Below are 14685 nucleotides of genomic sequence, written 5' to 3'. Positions count from 1 at the left end.
GTGGACAGGGAACAGTCTCTATTCTGCTCTGTGTCAGTGTGTATCAGGGGTTTTGAGGACAGGTGTCAATCCATATCTGCCAAGTGACCCTATGTATATCTGCTGTCAGTACACAGGAAAAGTTTAAATATTTCTTGTTCTACGTTCTCTGCAACTCCACGCACCGACTCATCCAATACGTGAAGATCTGGGGTTTCTCTGACTCTCCTCAGTAGTGTATCAAACAGAGTCTGCACTGTGGTAACACGGACATCTTCAGGACATAACTCAACTATTTGCAGATAGGCAGTCTGCAGCTTCTCTTTTTCACCTGTTCTCTTCTTTCTCTTATGCGTATTCTTGTCTATATGCAGGTGGTCTCTTGCCTTTCTTTTAACCAATTCGTTCCTTCCATATGGTTTCAAAAGATCTCTGGCATCATTACTTTCAACGCAAATAACGTCCTCATAGTTAGTGTTCTCATTATTCACCGGGAAGAGAGTGTTTGCACTGACTACCCACAGCATGCTCTTGCCATTGCCTACTCCACCTTCAACGACAGGGTGCAAGTCGCAAGGAGAAGGATCATTCACTTTATTATCTGTCTTTATTTCACAAGTAGTGCCTGGAACATCCTCATGGGTCACAAGATGTAAATCGGACTAATGTCAACCCCAGGGTCTGGAAAATCATCAATTTGAAATTTTTCGAATAATCCCAGTGGGCTGCCACATTCTTCTTCCTCTGATGGTATTAAAGTTTGCAGAGATTCACTATGGGGTGGTGTCAAGCATTTTGGAGAAAAATTAAGCATCTCCATCCCAATACGTTTCAGATGTCCTATCAGCTCTTCCACCCTATTACATAGTTACATAGTTAGATAGCTGAAAAGAGACTTGCGTCCATCAAGTTCACCCTATGCGATACTATGGGCAGGCTACCCGTGACGTCATTACTCACGGCCCTATTTCACGCGGACACTCTGTGTCAGTGTGTATCATGGTGTCTGTGGACAGGGAACAGTCTCTATTCTGCTCTGTGTCAGTGTGTATCAGGGATCATTAGGATAGGTGTCAATCCATATCTGCCAAGTGACCCTATGTAGGGGGAACAGTCCCTATTCTGCTCTGTGTCAGTGTGTATCAGGGGTTTTGAGGACAGGTGTCAATCCATATCTGCCAAGTGACCCTATGTAGGGGGAACAGTCCCTATTCTGCTCTGTGTCAGTGTGTATCATGGTCTCTGTGGATGGTGAACAGTCTCTATTCTGCTCTGTGTCAGTGTGTATCATGGTCTCTGTGGACAGGGAACAGTCTCTATTCTGCTCTGTGTCAGTGTGTACCAGGGATCATTAGGATAGGTGTCAATCCATATCTGCCAAGTGACCCTATGTAGGGGGAACAGTCCCTATTCTGCTCTGTGTCAGTGTGTATCAGGGGTTTTGAGGACAGGTGTCAATCCATATCTGCCAAGTGACCCTATGTAGGGGGAACAGTCCCTATTCTGCTCTGTGTCAGTGTGTATCAGGGGTTTTGAGGACAGGTGTCAATCCATATCTGCCAAGTGACCCTATGTAGGAGGAACAGTCCCTATTCTGCTCTGTGTCAGTGTGTATCAGGGGTTTTGAGGACAGGTGTCAATCCATATCTGCCAAGTGACCCTATGTAGGGGGAACAGTCTCTATTCTGCTCTGTGTCAGTGTGTATAAGGGCTGGGCTTTGAGGACAGGTGTCAATGTTAGGTGATTTCTGCCCTTTATGGATTAAAAGCAGACTCTGCATCAACTGTGCAATTTTCCATGGGAGTTTTGCCATGGATCCCCCTCTGGCATGCCACAGTCCAGGTGTTTGTCCCCTTGAAACAACTTTTCCATCACTATTGTGGCCAGAAAGAGTCCCTGTTGGTTTTAAAATTCGCCTGCCCATTGAAGTCAATGGCGGTTCGCGCGGTTTTGCCGGTTCGCGAACATTTGCGGAAGTTCGCGTTCGCCGTTCGCGAACCGAAAATTTCGGGTTCGCGACAACACTACGTGTGTGTATAGTGTGCATAGGAATTTGTTCATATTTTTTATAGTCCGGCCCCCAACATTGTCTGAGGGACCGTGAACTGGCCCCCTGTTTAAAAAGTGTGAGGACCCCTGATCTAATGGATAATATACACTCACATACTGCCAATTCCAGCTGACTCATACTAATAGGCTTGATATGAATATGAATATTCCTCTGGCAAGCTCCAAAATTGGACACTCTCCACTCCCCTTTTTACTGTATTAATATTACACAATGATTGCTCCAGAAGCTCTAATGTGAATAATTCCAGGGTTATTGCAAAATAAATGGGATAAAATCAAAGTAATCCAATTGAAGAAAACAAAAAACAAAAAATCGCACTTACGCGTTTCACCCATTCATGGGTCTTTCTTAAACTGCATCTAGTTCATAGTTGGATAAGTCCTCTTTTAAACCATGCTTGCACGCCTTGTCAATTTGAGAAGTTAGGCAGCCATAGGTGAAACGCGATACCGATCACACATGAACACAGGAAGAACAAAAGCAGATGTTGCATTGGCCGATTTTGTTTTGTTTTTTTCCAGTTAATGATGTTCAAAACTACAACAAAGAATTGGCTTGACAGTCTGAACAGTGCCAATGGGCATTTTTCTAGATATATTATATACTAGCTAGTGCAGTGTAAAGTTTTGTTCCCATTGAATACAGGTAAAGCAATATTTGTGTTGTTTAAAACCTTATGGCTTCTAATATGGCTTCGTTTTTGGCTACTAAAGGAATAACAATAAAAATGTACTATGACAGAGTATATAGTTTCTTTAGTCTTTACATTTTCATATTCCTGATAAATAATTAGAGGTTTGTTGGTAATAGTAATCACAAAATATCACTTGTTATGGCCAGCGCTGATTAAATATCCTTGAAATTTCAGAGACACGCTGGTTTACCTGTTAATAAAAGCCAAAGAGAATGTATTATCCCATTTTTTTACCTTTGATTTTCCTTTTTGTAATTGTTTTATATCAATTTAAATGATCTGTTTCTCAATAAACTTTTGTTATATTTATTTTGCTCTTATCTATTTATTCTAGTTTTTAGATTGTTGACCATATTGACTAAATGTCCTTTACATATGATTGAAAGTAAACTCAGTTGATGAGAAGTTGAAACTTGTATTCCAGTCTGAAATATGTTTTCATTATCAAGTATCCCTTTTCAATATATATCATCAAATATATGAAAGTAGTAGTTTCATCTGGTGTGTTTACATTGAATTCATTGTATTTCATCTTTGCTATAAATGTTATTTAGGAACTTAAATTTTCTTCTCACATCAAAATACAATTTGTCTATGTTTTTGTGGACAAGAGTGTTAATCTAACTTTACTGTGTTTAACTCTTCTCTTTAGTGTCCCTTTATATCTCCATGTGTGGAGTAGAGAGGAACTTACTTGTGATCTCTCCTTTTTAGCAATTGGTAAGTCTTTTTGGGGGTTATGCAGGTTGTTTGGGTCAATTGCCGCACCAGCCCGGGCCCCGCGGTCACTGGATGACCGGCGGGAAGGGAGCTCTGTACTTTGCTGCTGTCCACTTGCTGATCTCTCTGTGTAGCACAGCCAAGCACCGCGGCTGACAGGAAATGCTCACTGAGAGATAACTTCCTGTCAGACTGGGTACCACTTTTGCCACACTACACAGTCATAAGGTACAGGAGAAGAGCAGGGAGAGAGGGAATGAGGGCTGGATGGGGGGCTGAGAGAGGGATTGAGAGCTGGATGTTTGGGTGAGGTGGGTTAATGAGGGATGGATGGATTAAGATTCCCAGTAAAAAATAATAATAAAATAAATACAAATAATAATATATATATATATATAATGTATTTATTTTTTTTAGTAGAGATTGACATTATACAGATATCTTACATAGGCATATGCAATTTACTGTAAAAAAAGTTTTGAGTCATAAAAGTTCAATAATGAAGAAATTCTAAACATTTTTCCACTGAATTTCATTATTTAGATTAAAAGAAAATAACATTTCCTGAATGCTGAGTATTTATAGTTATTGCACATATTTAATTTAGAAATATTGATCCCTTGCTTTGTTAATAGCCTACTAAAGCCTGAAACAGCCTCCACTGTGTGTGATTAAAGTCCAATTAAGAGAGCAGAAGATAGGAAATTCTAAAGTAAACACACTGCACTGAAAAAAATGAAACCCTTTCTCATGCATGCTGTGTGAGTCACAGCCAGCAAGCTGCATACACTCTTAAATGGCAGAGAATTGAGCAGTGATACTGCTGGGGTGTGAGTTATACACCAACACTGCTTCATTAAGCTAAATTTGTTTGGTATTTAGAGTATGCCTTTAATTGTTTTTAGACATGGCTATATAATTATTATTTTTTTCTTACCAGTTGTTTTTTTTTCCTGACTGCCAGATTCAAATGCATCAACCACTCATGTTAGATTTGCTTTTAATTCAAACTTTATACAGGCACACTATTATCAGGGGTTGTATTACATTTTGACTTGTAAGTTGCTGCAAGGCATGGCTGGCAGATATGGACATAGGAAGCAGGCTGTGGCTGAAGATTTCATGAAGAGATTAAGGGGGGAAATCTCCCACAGTCAAACAGCTGTATGGTGGTTTGGCTCTGCTATTTTATGAACCAAAATGGTAAAAAGAAATGGGACAGTTAGTGTACTGCAAAATGTATACATAATGTAAATATTATGTTTCTATTTTATAATACATAGAAGCCTTTTCCTGCCATTTGGTTCAGAGATCAATTGATAAAAGTAATCAATAAAGGGAAAAAAAGAAAAGAAACACTAATAAATCTATATTTATACATTTTTATATTATATATTCATTTAATATATTATATATAAATACATAAACTTTTTTTTTACTGTTCCTCCTTTTCCCTCTTTTGATCTCACTTGATCTGATCAACATTAAATAACTGTCCTTCAATTTCATTTTTAAAGTTTCTTATATTCTTATTTTTATTTTAAAAGAAAAAAATATAAATTAAAAGAGCAGTGCAGGGAGGAGGAGGGGGGCATGGCCTGACCAAGGAGAAAACTGGACGCTGGGTGGTGAGGCACTGCTCTGATGGCACCACAGAAAGCATACAAAAGCACTAAATATCAAGCTTGATTATCCATACCAACGAGAATATGGATAAAAGACCCTAAAAAAAGCACCATAAGAAGTCCCCAGACATAGGGACCTCGGTGGCGGATATGTTTGTAGTGTCTCGCTCCACCCTGGCGGGAAACCAAAATGGCGGCGGTCAAAGACCGACCGCCTCGAGATCCACAATGCACACAGCCCAGACTACTGAGGGGCCGCAACATATGTCGGATACTGCACAAATACTAAACAAACTGACTGAAGTTAAGCAGTAACTGGCGGGGGAAATGAAATGTTTCACGTTCATGAGAGTGCTAAGAGGTGAGATACAGGTGTTGGGAGAATCCCGACTAGAGCAACACCAGGAAGAAACCTCAGTGGCCTTCAACTTAACTGTCAGCCATATAAACAACCTCTGGTCCAGACTGCAGTCAGCATGTCAGGATCGGGACAGGGATCCAACACGCAGAGTACAAACAGTAGCCAGATACGTATACCGGACCTTAGAATGGCCGGACTAATGTAAGTAGTACAGTATAGAATGGTCAAAGACAAGCCGAGGTCGAGGGTAACAGAAGACAGGTAATCGAGAGACAAGCTGAATCAAGGGTAACAGAGATAAGCAGAGAAAGGTAAACAAGCCGGGTCAAAACCAAAAGGGATAATAGAATACACAGTCAATGAGTGACTAGAACAAGCTAGAACCACGACAGGGCAATGAGCTAATGAAAGAAGCTCTGTTAAATACCCTGTTCAGAGCAGTAACCACGCCTCCGAGGCTTCCTGATTGGTCCTGCAGCAATTGAGTGACAGGTCGTTCCGGGGGAGTGTCCTGATGACAATTTCCTGCCTAGATGCTGTAAAAGGCAGTCACTCCCTCGCGGCCGGCCTTGCATGACCGGATAGACCGTGGGGAAGGGAGCCATCAGGCCGTCTGGATGAAGGAACAGCTAAGTCTCTACCTCTTTCGGAGGTAGAGACCACAGGTACCCTGACAGTACCCCCCCTCTCAGATACGCCCACCGGGCGGAATACACCAGGGCGAGAAGGGAATCGAGAGTGAAACGCCCTGCGGAGACGGGGAGCATGCACCTCCTCCTGAGGTACCCAACTTCTCTCCTCAGGACCATAACCCTTCCAACCGACCAGATATTGCAGTTTCCCCCGGGAGATTCGAGAATCAACGATGGAATTGACCTCATACTCCTCCTGACCCTCCACCTGAACTGAGCGGGGAGGGGCGATCGTGGAGGAGAACCTGTTACATATTAATGGTTTTAGCAAGGAAACATGAAATGAATTAGGAATGCGTAAGGCATTAGGCAACGCTAAACGATACGCAACTGGGTTAATTTGAGACAGTACCCTGTAAGGTCCAATATATCGAGGAGCAAACTTCATGGACGGCACTTTTAACCGAATGTTTCTAGTACTTAACCATACTCTATCGGCTGGAACAAACACCGGTGCTGCCCTTCTACGTTTGTCAGTGTGTTTTTTAACCAGCGTAGAATTGTGCAGAAGGATTTGTCGAGTTTGATCCCACAACTCTCTTAAATTGGCAACATGAACATCCACCGACGGTATCCCTTGAGAAGAAGACTCCGAAGGAAGGATGGAAGGATGGAAGGATGAAAGCCATAATTCAAGAAAAAAGGGCTAGAATGCGTAGAATCACAAATGAGATTGTTATGTGCAAACTCCGCCCAAGGAATCAAACCGACCCAATCGTCCTGGTGTTCTGAAACGAAACAACGTAAATATTGTTCAACTTTTTGGTTAGTGCGTTCAGCAGCTCCATTGACTGAGGATGATAGGCAGAGGAGAAATTCAATTTGATGCCTAGTTGGGAGTAGAATGATCTCCAAAAACGGGAAACAAATTGGGAGCCTCTGTCAGAGACAATCTGGGAAGGTATCCCATGCAAACGGAAAATCTCCCTGGCGAATATCTCCGCTAATTCGGGCGAAGATGGGAGTTTAGGTAAGGGAATGAAGTGAGTCATTTTAGTAAATCTGTCTACCACAGTGAGGATGACAGTCTGCTTTTTAGAGATAGGCAAATCAACAATGAAGTCCATTGCCAGGCAGGACCAAGGCTTTTCAGGAACCTCTAAAGGGTGTAGAAATCCGCATGGAAGTGAATGGGGTAGCTTGGTCTTGGTACAAACTTCACATGCCCCGATGAATTCCTTAATATCCTTGCGTAAGTCAGGCCACCAAAAATCTTTAGAGACCAGCGCATAAGTCTTGCGGATGCCAGGATGCCCAGCCACCTTACTGTTATGGAGACAGCGTAGCACCTCCAGTTGGAGAGCGGCAGGAACGAAGTGTCGATCCCCAGGGGTCTGTTTGGGTGCCAAATGCTGAAACTTCATGATCTCAGAAAGCAATGGAGAGTGAATCCTGAGATTCGTGTTCGCGATGATATTCCCCTTAGGAACTATGGAGGACAGAAGTGGTTCAGTTATAGTGGATGGTTCATATTGACGAGACAATGCATCGGCTTTAGAGTTCTTAGAACCAGGTCTATACGTAAGTACATAATTAAAGTGAGTGAGGAACAAGGCCCAGCGAGCCTGCCTGGCGGACAAGCGCTTCGCCTCCCCAATATAAGACAAGTTCTTATGATCCGTTAGAATAGTAACAGGGTGTAGTGTCCCTTCCAGTAAATGTCTCCACTCCTTTAAAGCCTTAATGACCGCTAACAATTCCCTCTCCCCGATGTCATATCTGCTCTCAGGCCCAGAAAATTTTTTAGAGAAGAAACCACAAGGGTGTAACGGTTTATCCACCCCTAACCTTTGAGACAGAACAGCCCCAACTCCTGTCTCAGAAGCATCGACCTCGAGCAAGAAAGGCAGAGTCGTATCAGGATGAACTAGAATGGGAGCTGAGGCAAAAAGTTCCTTGAGAGTCTTAAAAGCACCAAGAGCTTCCTCAGACCAGAACTTAGTATCAGCCCCTTGTTTGGTCATATTGGTAATAGGCGCAATGATAGAGGAGTAACCCTTAATGAAGCGCCTATAGTAGTTGGAAAACCCAATAAACCTTTGGATAGCCTTGAGTCCTTTGGGCAAAGGCCAGTCTAAAATAGATTGGAGTTTACCAGGATCCATTTTAAAACCTTCCCCAGAAATCACGTACCCAAGAAAGTCTACCTGAGACTGATCAAAACTGCACTTCTCCAATTTGCAGTATAGACCATGTTGCAGAAGTTTGTGTAACACCTTTCTGACCTGTCTATGGTGAGTCTCAATCTCCTTAGAGTGTATTAGTATGTTGTCCAGGTAAACAATAACACAATCATGCTGAAACTCCCTAAGTACCTCATTAATCAAATCTTGAAATACTGCAGGAGCATTGCATAGTCCAAATGGCATAACAGTGTATTCGTAATGGCCATACCGGGTATTGAATGCCGTCATCCACTCGTGACCTTGCTGGATTCTCACCAAATTGTAAGCCCCTCTGAGATCTAACTTGGTGAAGATTTTGGAGCCCTTAAGACGATCAAATAACTCGGTAATCAGTGGGATAGGATAGGCATTTCTGACAGTTATTTTATTCAAGCCTCGGTAATCGATACAAGGTCTCAACGTGCCATCCTTCTTCTTAATGAAAAAGAACCCCGCCCCGGCCGGAGAAGAAGACCTCCTGATAAATCCCTTTTCTAAATTCTCCTGAATATACTCCTCTAGAACCGAGTTTTCCTGAACAGACAAAGGATATACATGGCCCCTCGGAGGCATAGTCCCGGGTAGAAGCTTAATTTTACAGTCAAATGACCTGTGTGGCGGCAAAGAATCGGCATTCTTCTTGTCAAACACTGCCCTTAAGTCTAGGTAAAGGTCTGGTATTTGTCTCTCTGTGGACTGAGTAGGATTCTCCTGTATGTTAATATTAGCTAATGGAGAAACCTGGCACAGACACCGATCCTGGCAGCCCTGGCCCCACGAGAGTATCTCCCCTAACTCCCAATCGATAATAGGGTTATGTTCTTTCAACCATGGGTACCCCAGAACTATGGGAACGGAAGGAGACGAAATGAGCAGAAGAGATAAATTCTCCACGTGTAGGACACCAACACCTAACTCAATGGGTATGGTCTCACGAAAGATAACAGGGTCTAGTAGTGGTCTACCATCTATGGCCTCAACGGCCAAGGGTGTCTCCCTTAGCTGGGATGGGAAATTGTTTTTACTAGCAAAGGCTTGGTCGATAAAATTCTCAGCAGCACCGGAATCTATCAACGCCATAGCCCTTACTACTTCCCTCCCGCAAGTTAAGGAAACTGGTAGCAGAAGCCTGTGATCTTTATAATTAGGAGTAGAGGACAAAATAGAAACACCCAAGGCCTGTCCTCTAGAGGGACTTAGGTGCGAGCGTTTCCCGGGCGGTTAGAACAGTTCGAGAGTAAATGACCCTTAACTCCACAATACATACACAAACCCTCTCTTCTCCTGTACTGTCTTTCCTCCTCAGAGAGGCGGGTATACCCTATCTGCATAGGTTCAGGAAGCAAAGATACCGTGGAGTCAGGACTTGGAAAAGCGGGGGCTAACCTAAAAGAAGGTCTCCGGTTCCTCTCTCGAGTGTTCTGTCTCTCTCTTAAACGTTCATCTATACGAGAGATGAACGAAATTAAATCCTCTAAATTCTCAGGGAGTTCTCTGGTAGCAACCTCATCAAGGATTACTTCAGATAAGCCATTCAAAAATACATCCATATACGCCTGCTCATTCCACTTGACCTCCGACGCCAGAGACCTGAACTCTAGTGCATAATGCACCAGTGTTTGGTTCTCCTGTTTCAGACGCAACAGTAATCTGGCGGCATTAACCTTTCTACCTGGAGGGTCAAATGTTCTTCTAAAAGCAGTTACAAAGGCGTTATAGTTATAAACTAATGGGTTATCGTTCTCCCATAATGGGTTGGCCCATCTCAGAGCTTTCTCAATAAGTAGGGTGATAATAAATCCTACCTTTGCCCTATCTGTAGGATAAGAGCGAGGTTGCAATTCAAAGTGGATACTAATTTGGTTTAAGAAACCACGACACTTCTCAGGAGCCCCACCATAGCGTACTGGGGGGGTAATGCGAGAAGAAGCACCCACTGTGGCTACCTCTAGACCTGAACCGACAGGAGAAACAGGGGTATTACGTATCTCCTCTGGTGGGTTATTGGCACGAGATAATAGAGCCTGTAGCGCAAGCGCAATCTGATCCATTCTGTGATCCATGGCTTCAAACCTAGGATCAGGAGAAGCCAGCTGACTGTTTGTACTTGCAGGATCCATTGGCCCTGTCGTAATGTCAGGATCGGGACAGGGATCCAACACGCAGAGTACAAACAGTAGCCAGATACGTATACCGGACCTTAGAATGGCCGGACTAACGTAAGTAGTACAGTATAGAATGGTCAAAGACAAGCCGAGGTCGAGGGTAACAGAAGACAGGTAATCGAGAGACAAGCCGAATCAAGGGTAACAGAGATAAGCAGAGAAAGGTAAACAAGCCGGGTCAAAACCAAAAGGGATAATAGAATACACAAGCACTGAGTGACTAGAACAAGCTAGAACCACGACAGGGCAATGCACAGCGGCACTAGAGATTTAAGATATGGCTAATAGATCCAGACAGAATAATATTCGCCTGAGATGCTTGCCAGAAAAGGCAGGAGAAGGTCCTCTGGTGGACCAAGTGACGGAGATCTTGAGGCCTCAGCTCCTGGACTTACCTGACCCCATGTGGCATATAGAAAGAGCCCACAGGGCACTTCGAACAAGAAGATCGGACGCCAACATCCCACGAGATATAAGAATCGGATTCCGGCATTTCCTGACCAAAGAGGCCCTGATGGAAAAAGACGAAGACAGCCCCATGCAATAAAAAGGCTACAATGTCTACCTCTACCAAGATCTGGCTCATGCGACCCTGCAACGCCGGAGGTAGTGGAAACCCATCACAGATGCCCTCAGATGGGCGAATGTACAGTATGCCTAGGGGTTTCCATTCAAGCTCATCACCTTGAAAGATGGCCGGCCACAAGTGTTACACCCTGGAGGAGATGCGGCGGCTCTCTTCCGCAACCTGGGGATAAAGGCACCATTATACCTACCATCCACCTCCGCTAAGCCGGGTCATCTACAGGGACTCCCAAGAGAATGGTACCCTGAGGAAGAGTGAGGCCCCGGGGGGAGGGGAGACGCTGGGTTACTGCATGTATTCCTTGGAGGGCCCGTTCTTCACAATGGGGAAAGCTGAGGGAATGAGAGTGGGCTGACCCACGTGTTTCCCAACGGTCCACATAAGTTCATGAAGTGGACACCTTGGGGATGGGAATGTTATTCTTTATCTTTATTGACCTGGGTGCCTACCTCCCTGTAGAGGCCACACAACACAAATCAGGGTTACATGTATATAAGTTCACTTTCAATGACATAGCCCATGGATGATGGTTAAAACGGATCCACATGATAAACTATGTAATCATTCCCCTGGGAGAAAATATACTCGTTCCTGGAAGACTTGGGACTGCTCAAACTGAACGCAGAAGCGGCCGCCCACCTGGGCAGTACAATCACAAGCGACAAAATTAACAGAGCCATCTCGGGCCTGAAAAGCAAGAAATCACCGGGACCCAATGGATTTGATGGGGGATATTATAAATTGTTTATAGAGGAACTTGTACCCAGACTAGAACTCCTGTTTAATGGATTCCTGAAGGAGGGCATAACGGAAAGGGACATATCCCTAGCTGACATCATGCTTTAACCAAAACTCGGGCAAAGACCCCTCCGCTCGAAAACTATCAACCCGTATCACTCACAAATCATGACACCAACACCCTGGCTAAAATCCTGGCAGACAGATTAAACCCCCTCTTAACAAAACTGATCCATGCAAACCAGGTTGGGTTCATCCCAGGTCGCCAACTGTTTGAGAACACCCGTAGGAATGTAGACCTCATTTGGAGACAGGCCAGCACTGATATTCCCATTCTGCAGTCTCTATTGATGCTGAAAAAGCTTTTGATAGAGTCAAATGGCCATATCTTTTTAGCCTCCTCACCTTCCTGGGATCCCGGATGCTTATATCACAGTGATTAAAGCTATGTACTACAAGGTGACCGTAAAAGTGAAAATAACAGGAGCACGACCACATCCATTTAGGTTGGGCAATGGAAAATGTCTGAGATGCCCCCTGTCCCTGCTCTTCTTCATGCTCTTACTTGATCCCCTTCTGCAGGCTCTTCGGAAAGCATCCTCGCATACGGGGGGTGGAGGACGGAGGACAGGAATTCCTTGTATCTGCATACGCAGACAACATTCTCTTGACAATAACGAGCCCGATAGAGTCCGTGGAGGCACTAACAGAAGTACTCGCTCGATACGGAACCATCTCGGGATATAGAGCAAATATGGAGAAATCCGTAGCGGACATGTCTGCACTGGACACAGCGTCGCTGCATAGGGCACAAAATATTCAAATAGCACAGGGCTCTATAAAATACTTAGAGTTTCACCTGAAAGCAGACCCTTCAAAATTATACAAACTAAATTATTCCACCATACGGAAAAGCCTTCTGCGGGACATGGACAAATGGATAGATAAACTATCTTGTGAATCGGCAGAATCCACTCTGTTAAAATGAACATCCTACCGCAACTGTTATTTCTGTTTCAGGCCCTACCCATACCTGTTACCAAGTCGGACCTGACACCCTTGCAAAGGATCATTGGATCTTTCATATGGCACAATAAATGCCCTAGGATCTTCCGGAATGTCCTGTTTCGCCCTAAACCGAGAGGTGGCTTGGGATTGCCATTTCTATTATCTGGCCACCCAACTTGCCCAAATAGCTATGTGGCATGTCCCCATGGAGGAGAGGAGGTGGGTAGACCTCGAATCTTTGTTAACAGGGGCAGATCTACCCCAATTTTATTTAAATGGGTTCCCAAAGAGTACAGATCAATCTTACAAACGGCATGCCCTGCAATTCTCAGTTTGATTGGACTTTAGGATAAAACAGCCATCAAGTACAAATTGGCATCTTCCCCCTCACTTTTAACTCCCTTGTGGAGAAACAGGGTGTTCCCATCTGGGATGGTAGCAATAAACATTCGTAACTTAGAGTGAGTAGGTTTACAGCGAATTCTCCACATGTACTCTAACAAACAGACAGTACAATTTGAAGAGCTTAAACAGAGGGCACACCTTGCACCAACATATTTTTTCCAGTACTTAAAGCTTAAAGACTTTGTGAAACACGTACATGTACGGGCGGCTGCACACAAAGCATTCTCTTTCTTTGAGAGGCTGTGTCTGAGCGAGTCTGCCCAGTTGGGCTTACTCACTACCTTATGCACCCATCTTAGCTCAGAAATGACTGAATGGGGATCTTTAACAAATACACAGAACAATGGGAAGCAGAATTAGGGGAAACATTTGAAGGTATCGATTGGCAAGACATCTGGGATGCTAACAGTACTGTGTCCATTTCTGTATCACTACAAGAACAATAATTGTGCTTGTTCAAATTCAAATTGGTCATCCACCCCTAGGATGGAGCGAAATAAATTTAATAAGTATTCCTTCAAAATCCTCGTTCCCTTCCTGCCCTCAATTATTTTTTCCCATCAATCATCTCCTTTTTTTGGTGCTATGGAAGGAGTTCTCTGCTTCTGATCCGCCTTCTTGGGTGACTCACCAAAACTGATGATCTGTGCTTTCCCACAGGGAAGAATTGGATTGACTGAGATTGCAAATTGTAATGATCTCAACCAAAGAGGCGGGTCGGGGGGTAGGAGCCAAATAGTGCCTTGGCCAATCAGCATCTCATCATAGAATGTGACAGCAGATAATAACCATTCGGCCCATCTAGTCTGACCAATTTTCTAAATACTTTTCTTAGTCCCTGTCCTTATCTTATAGCTAGGATAGCCTTATGCCTATCCCATGCATGCTTAATCTCCTTTACTGTGTTAACCTCTACAACTTCAGCTGGAAAGCTATTCCATGCTTTCACTACCCTCTCAGTTAAGTAATATTTCCTGATATTGTTTTTAAACCGTTGCCCCTCTAATTTAAGACTATATCCTCTTGTTGTAGTTTTTCTACTTTTAAATATAGTCTTCTCCTTTACTGTGTTGATTCCCTTTATGTATTTAAATGTTTCTATCATACCCCTTTTCCTCCAAGCTATACATGTTAAGTTCCTTAACCTTTCCTTGTTTCCAATTTTTATCCTGCAATCCATGAACCAGTTTAGTAGCCCTTCTATGAACTCTCTCTAAAGTATCAAAATCCTTCTGGAGATACGGTCTCCAGTACTGCATACAATACTCCAAGTGAGGTATCACCAGTGTTCTGTACAATGGCATGAGCATTTCCCTATTTCTACTGCTAATACCTCTCCCTATACAACCAAGCATTCTGATAGCATTTCCTGCTACTCTATTACATTGTCTGCCTACCTTTAAGTCATCAGAAATAATCACCCCTAAATCCCTTTCCTCAGATGTTGAGGTTAGGACTCTATCAAATATTCTGTA

The sequence above is a fragment of the Pelobates fuscus genome, chromosome 1 (genome assembly GCF_036172605.1).
Source record: "Pelobates fuscus isolate aPelFus1 chromosome 1, aPelFus1.pri, whole genome shotgun sequence".
NCBI lineage: Eukaryota > Metazoa > Chordata > Amphibia > Anura > Pelobatidae > Pelobates > Pelobates fuscus.
This window is presented reverse-complemented; position numbering follows the sequence as displayed.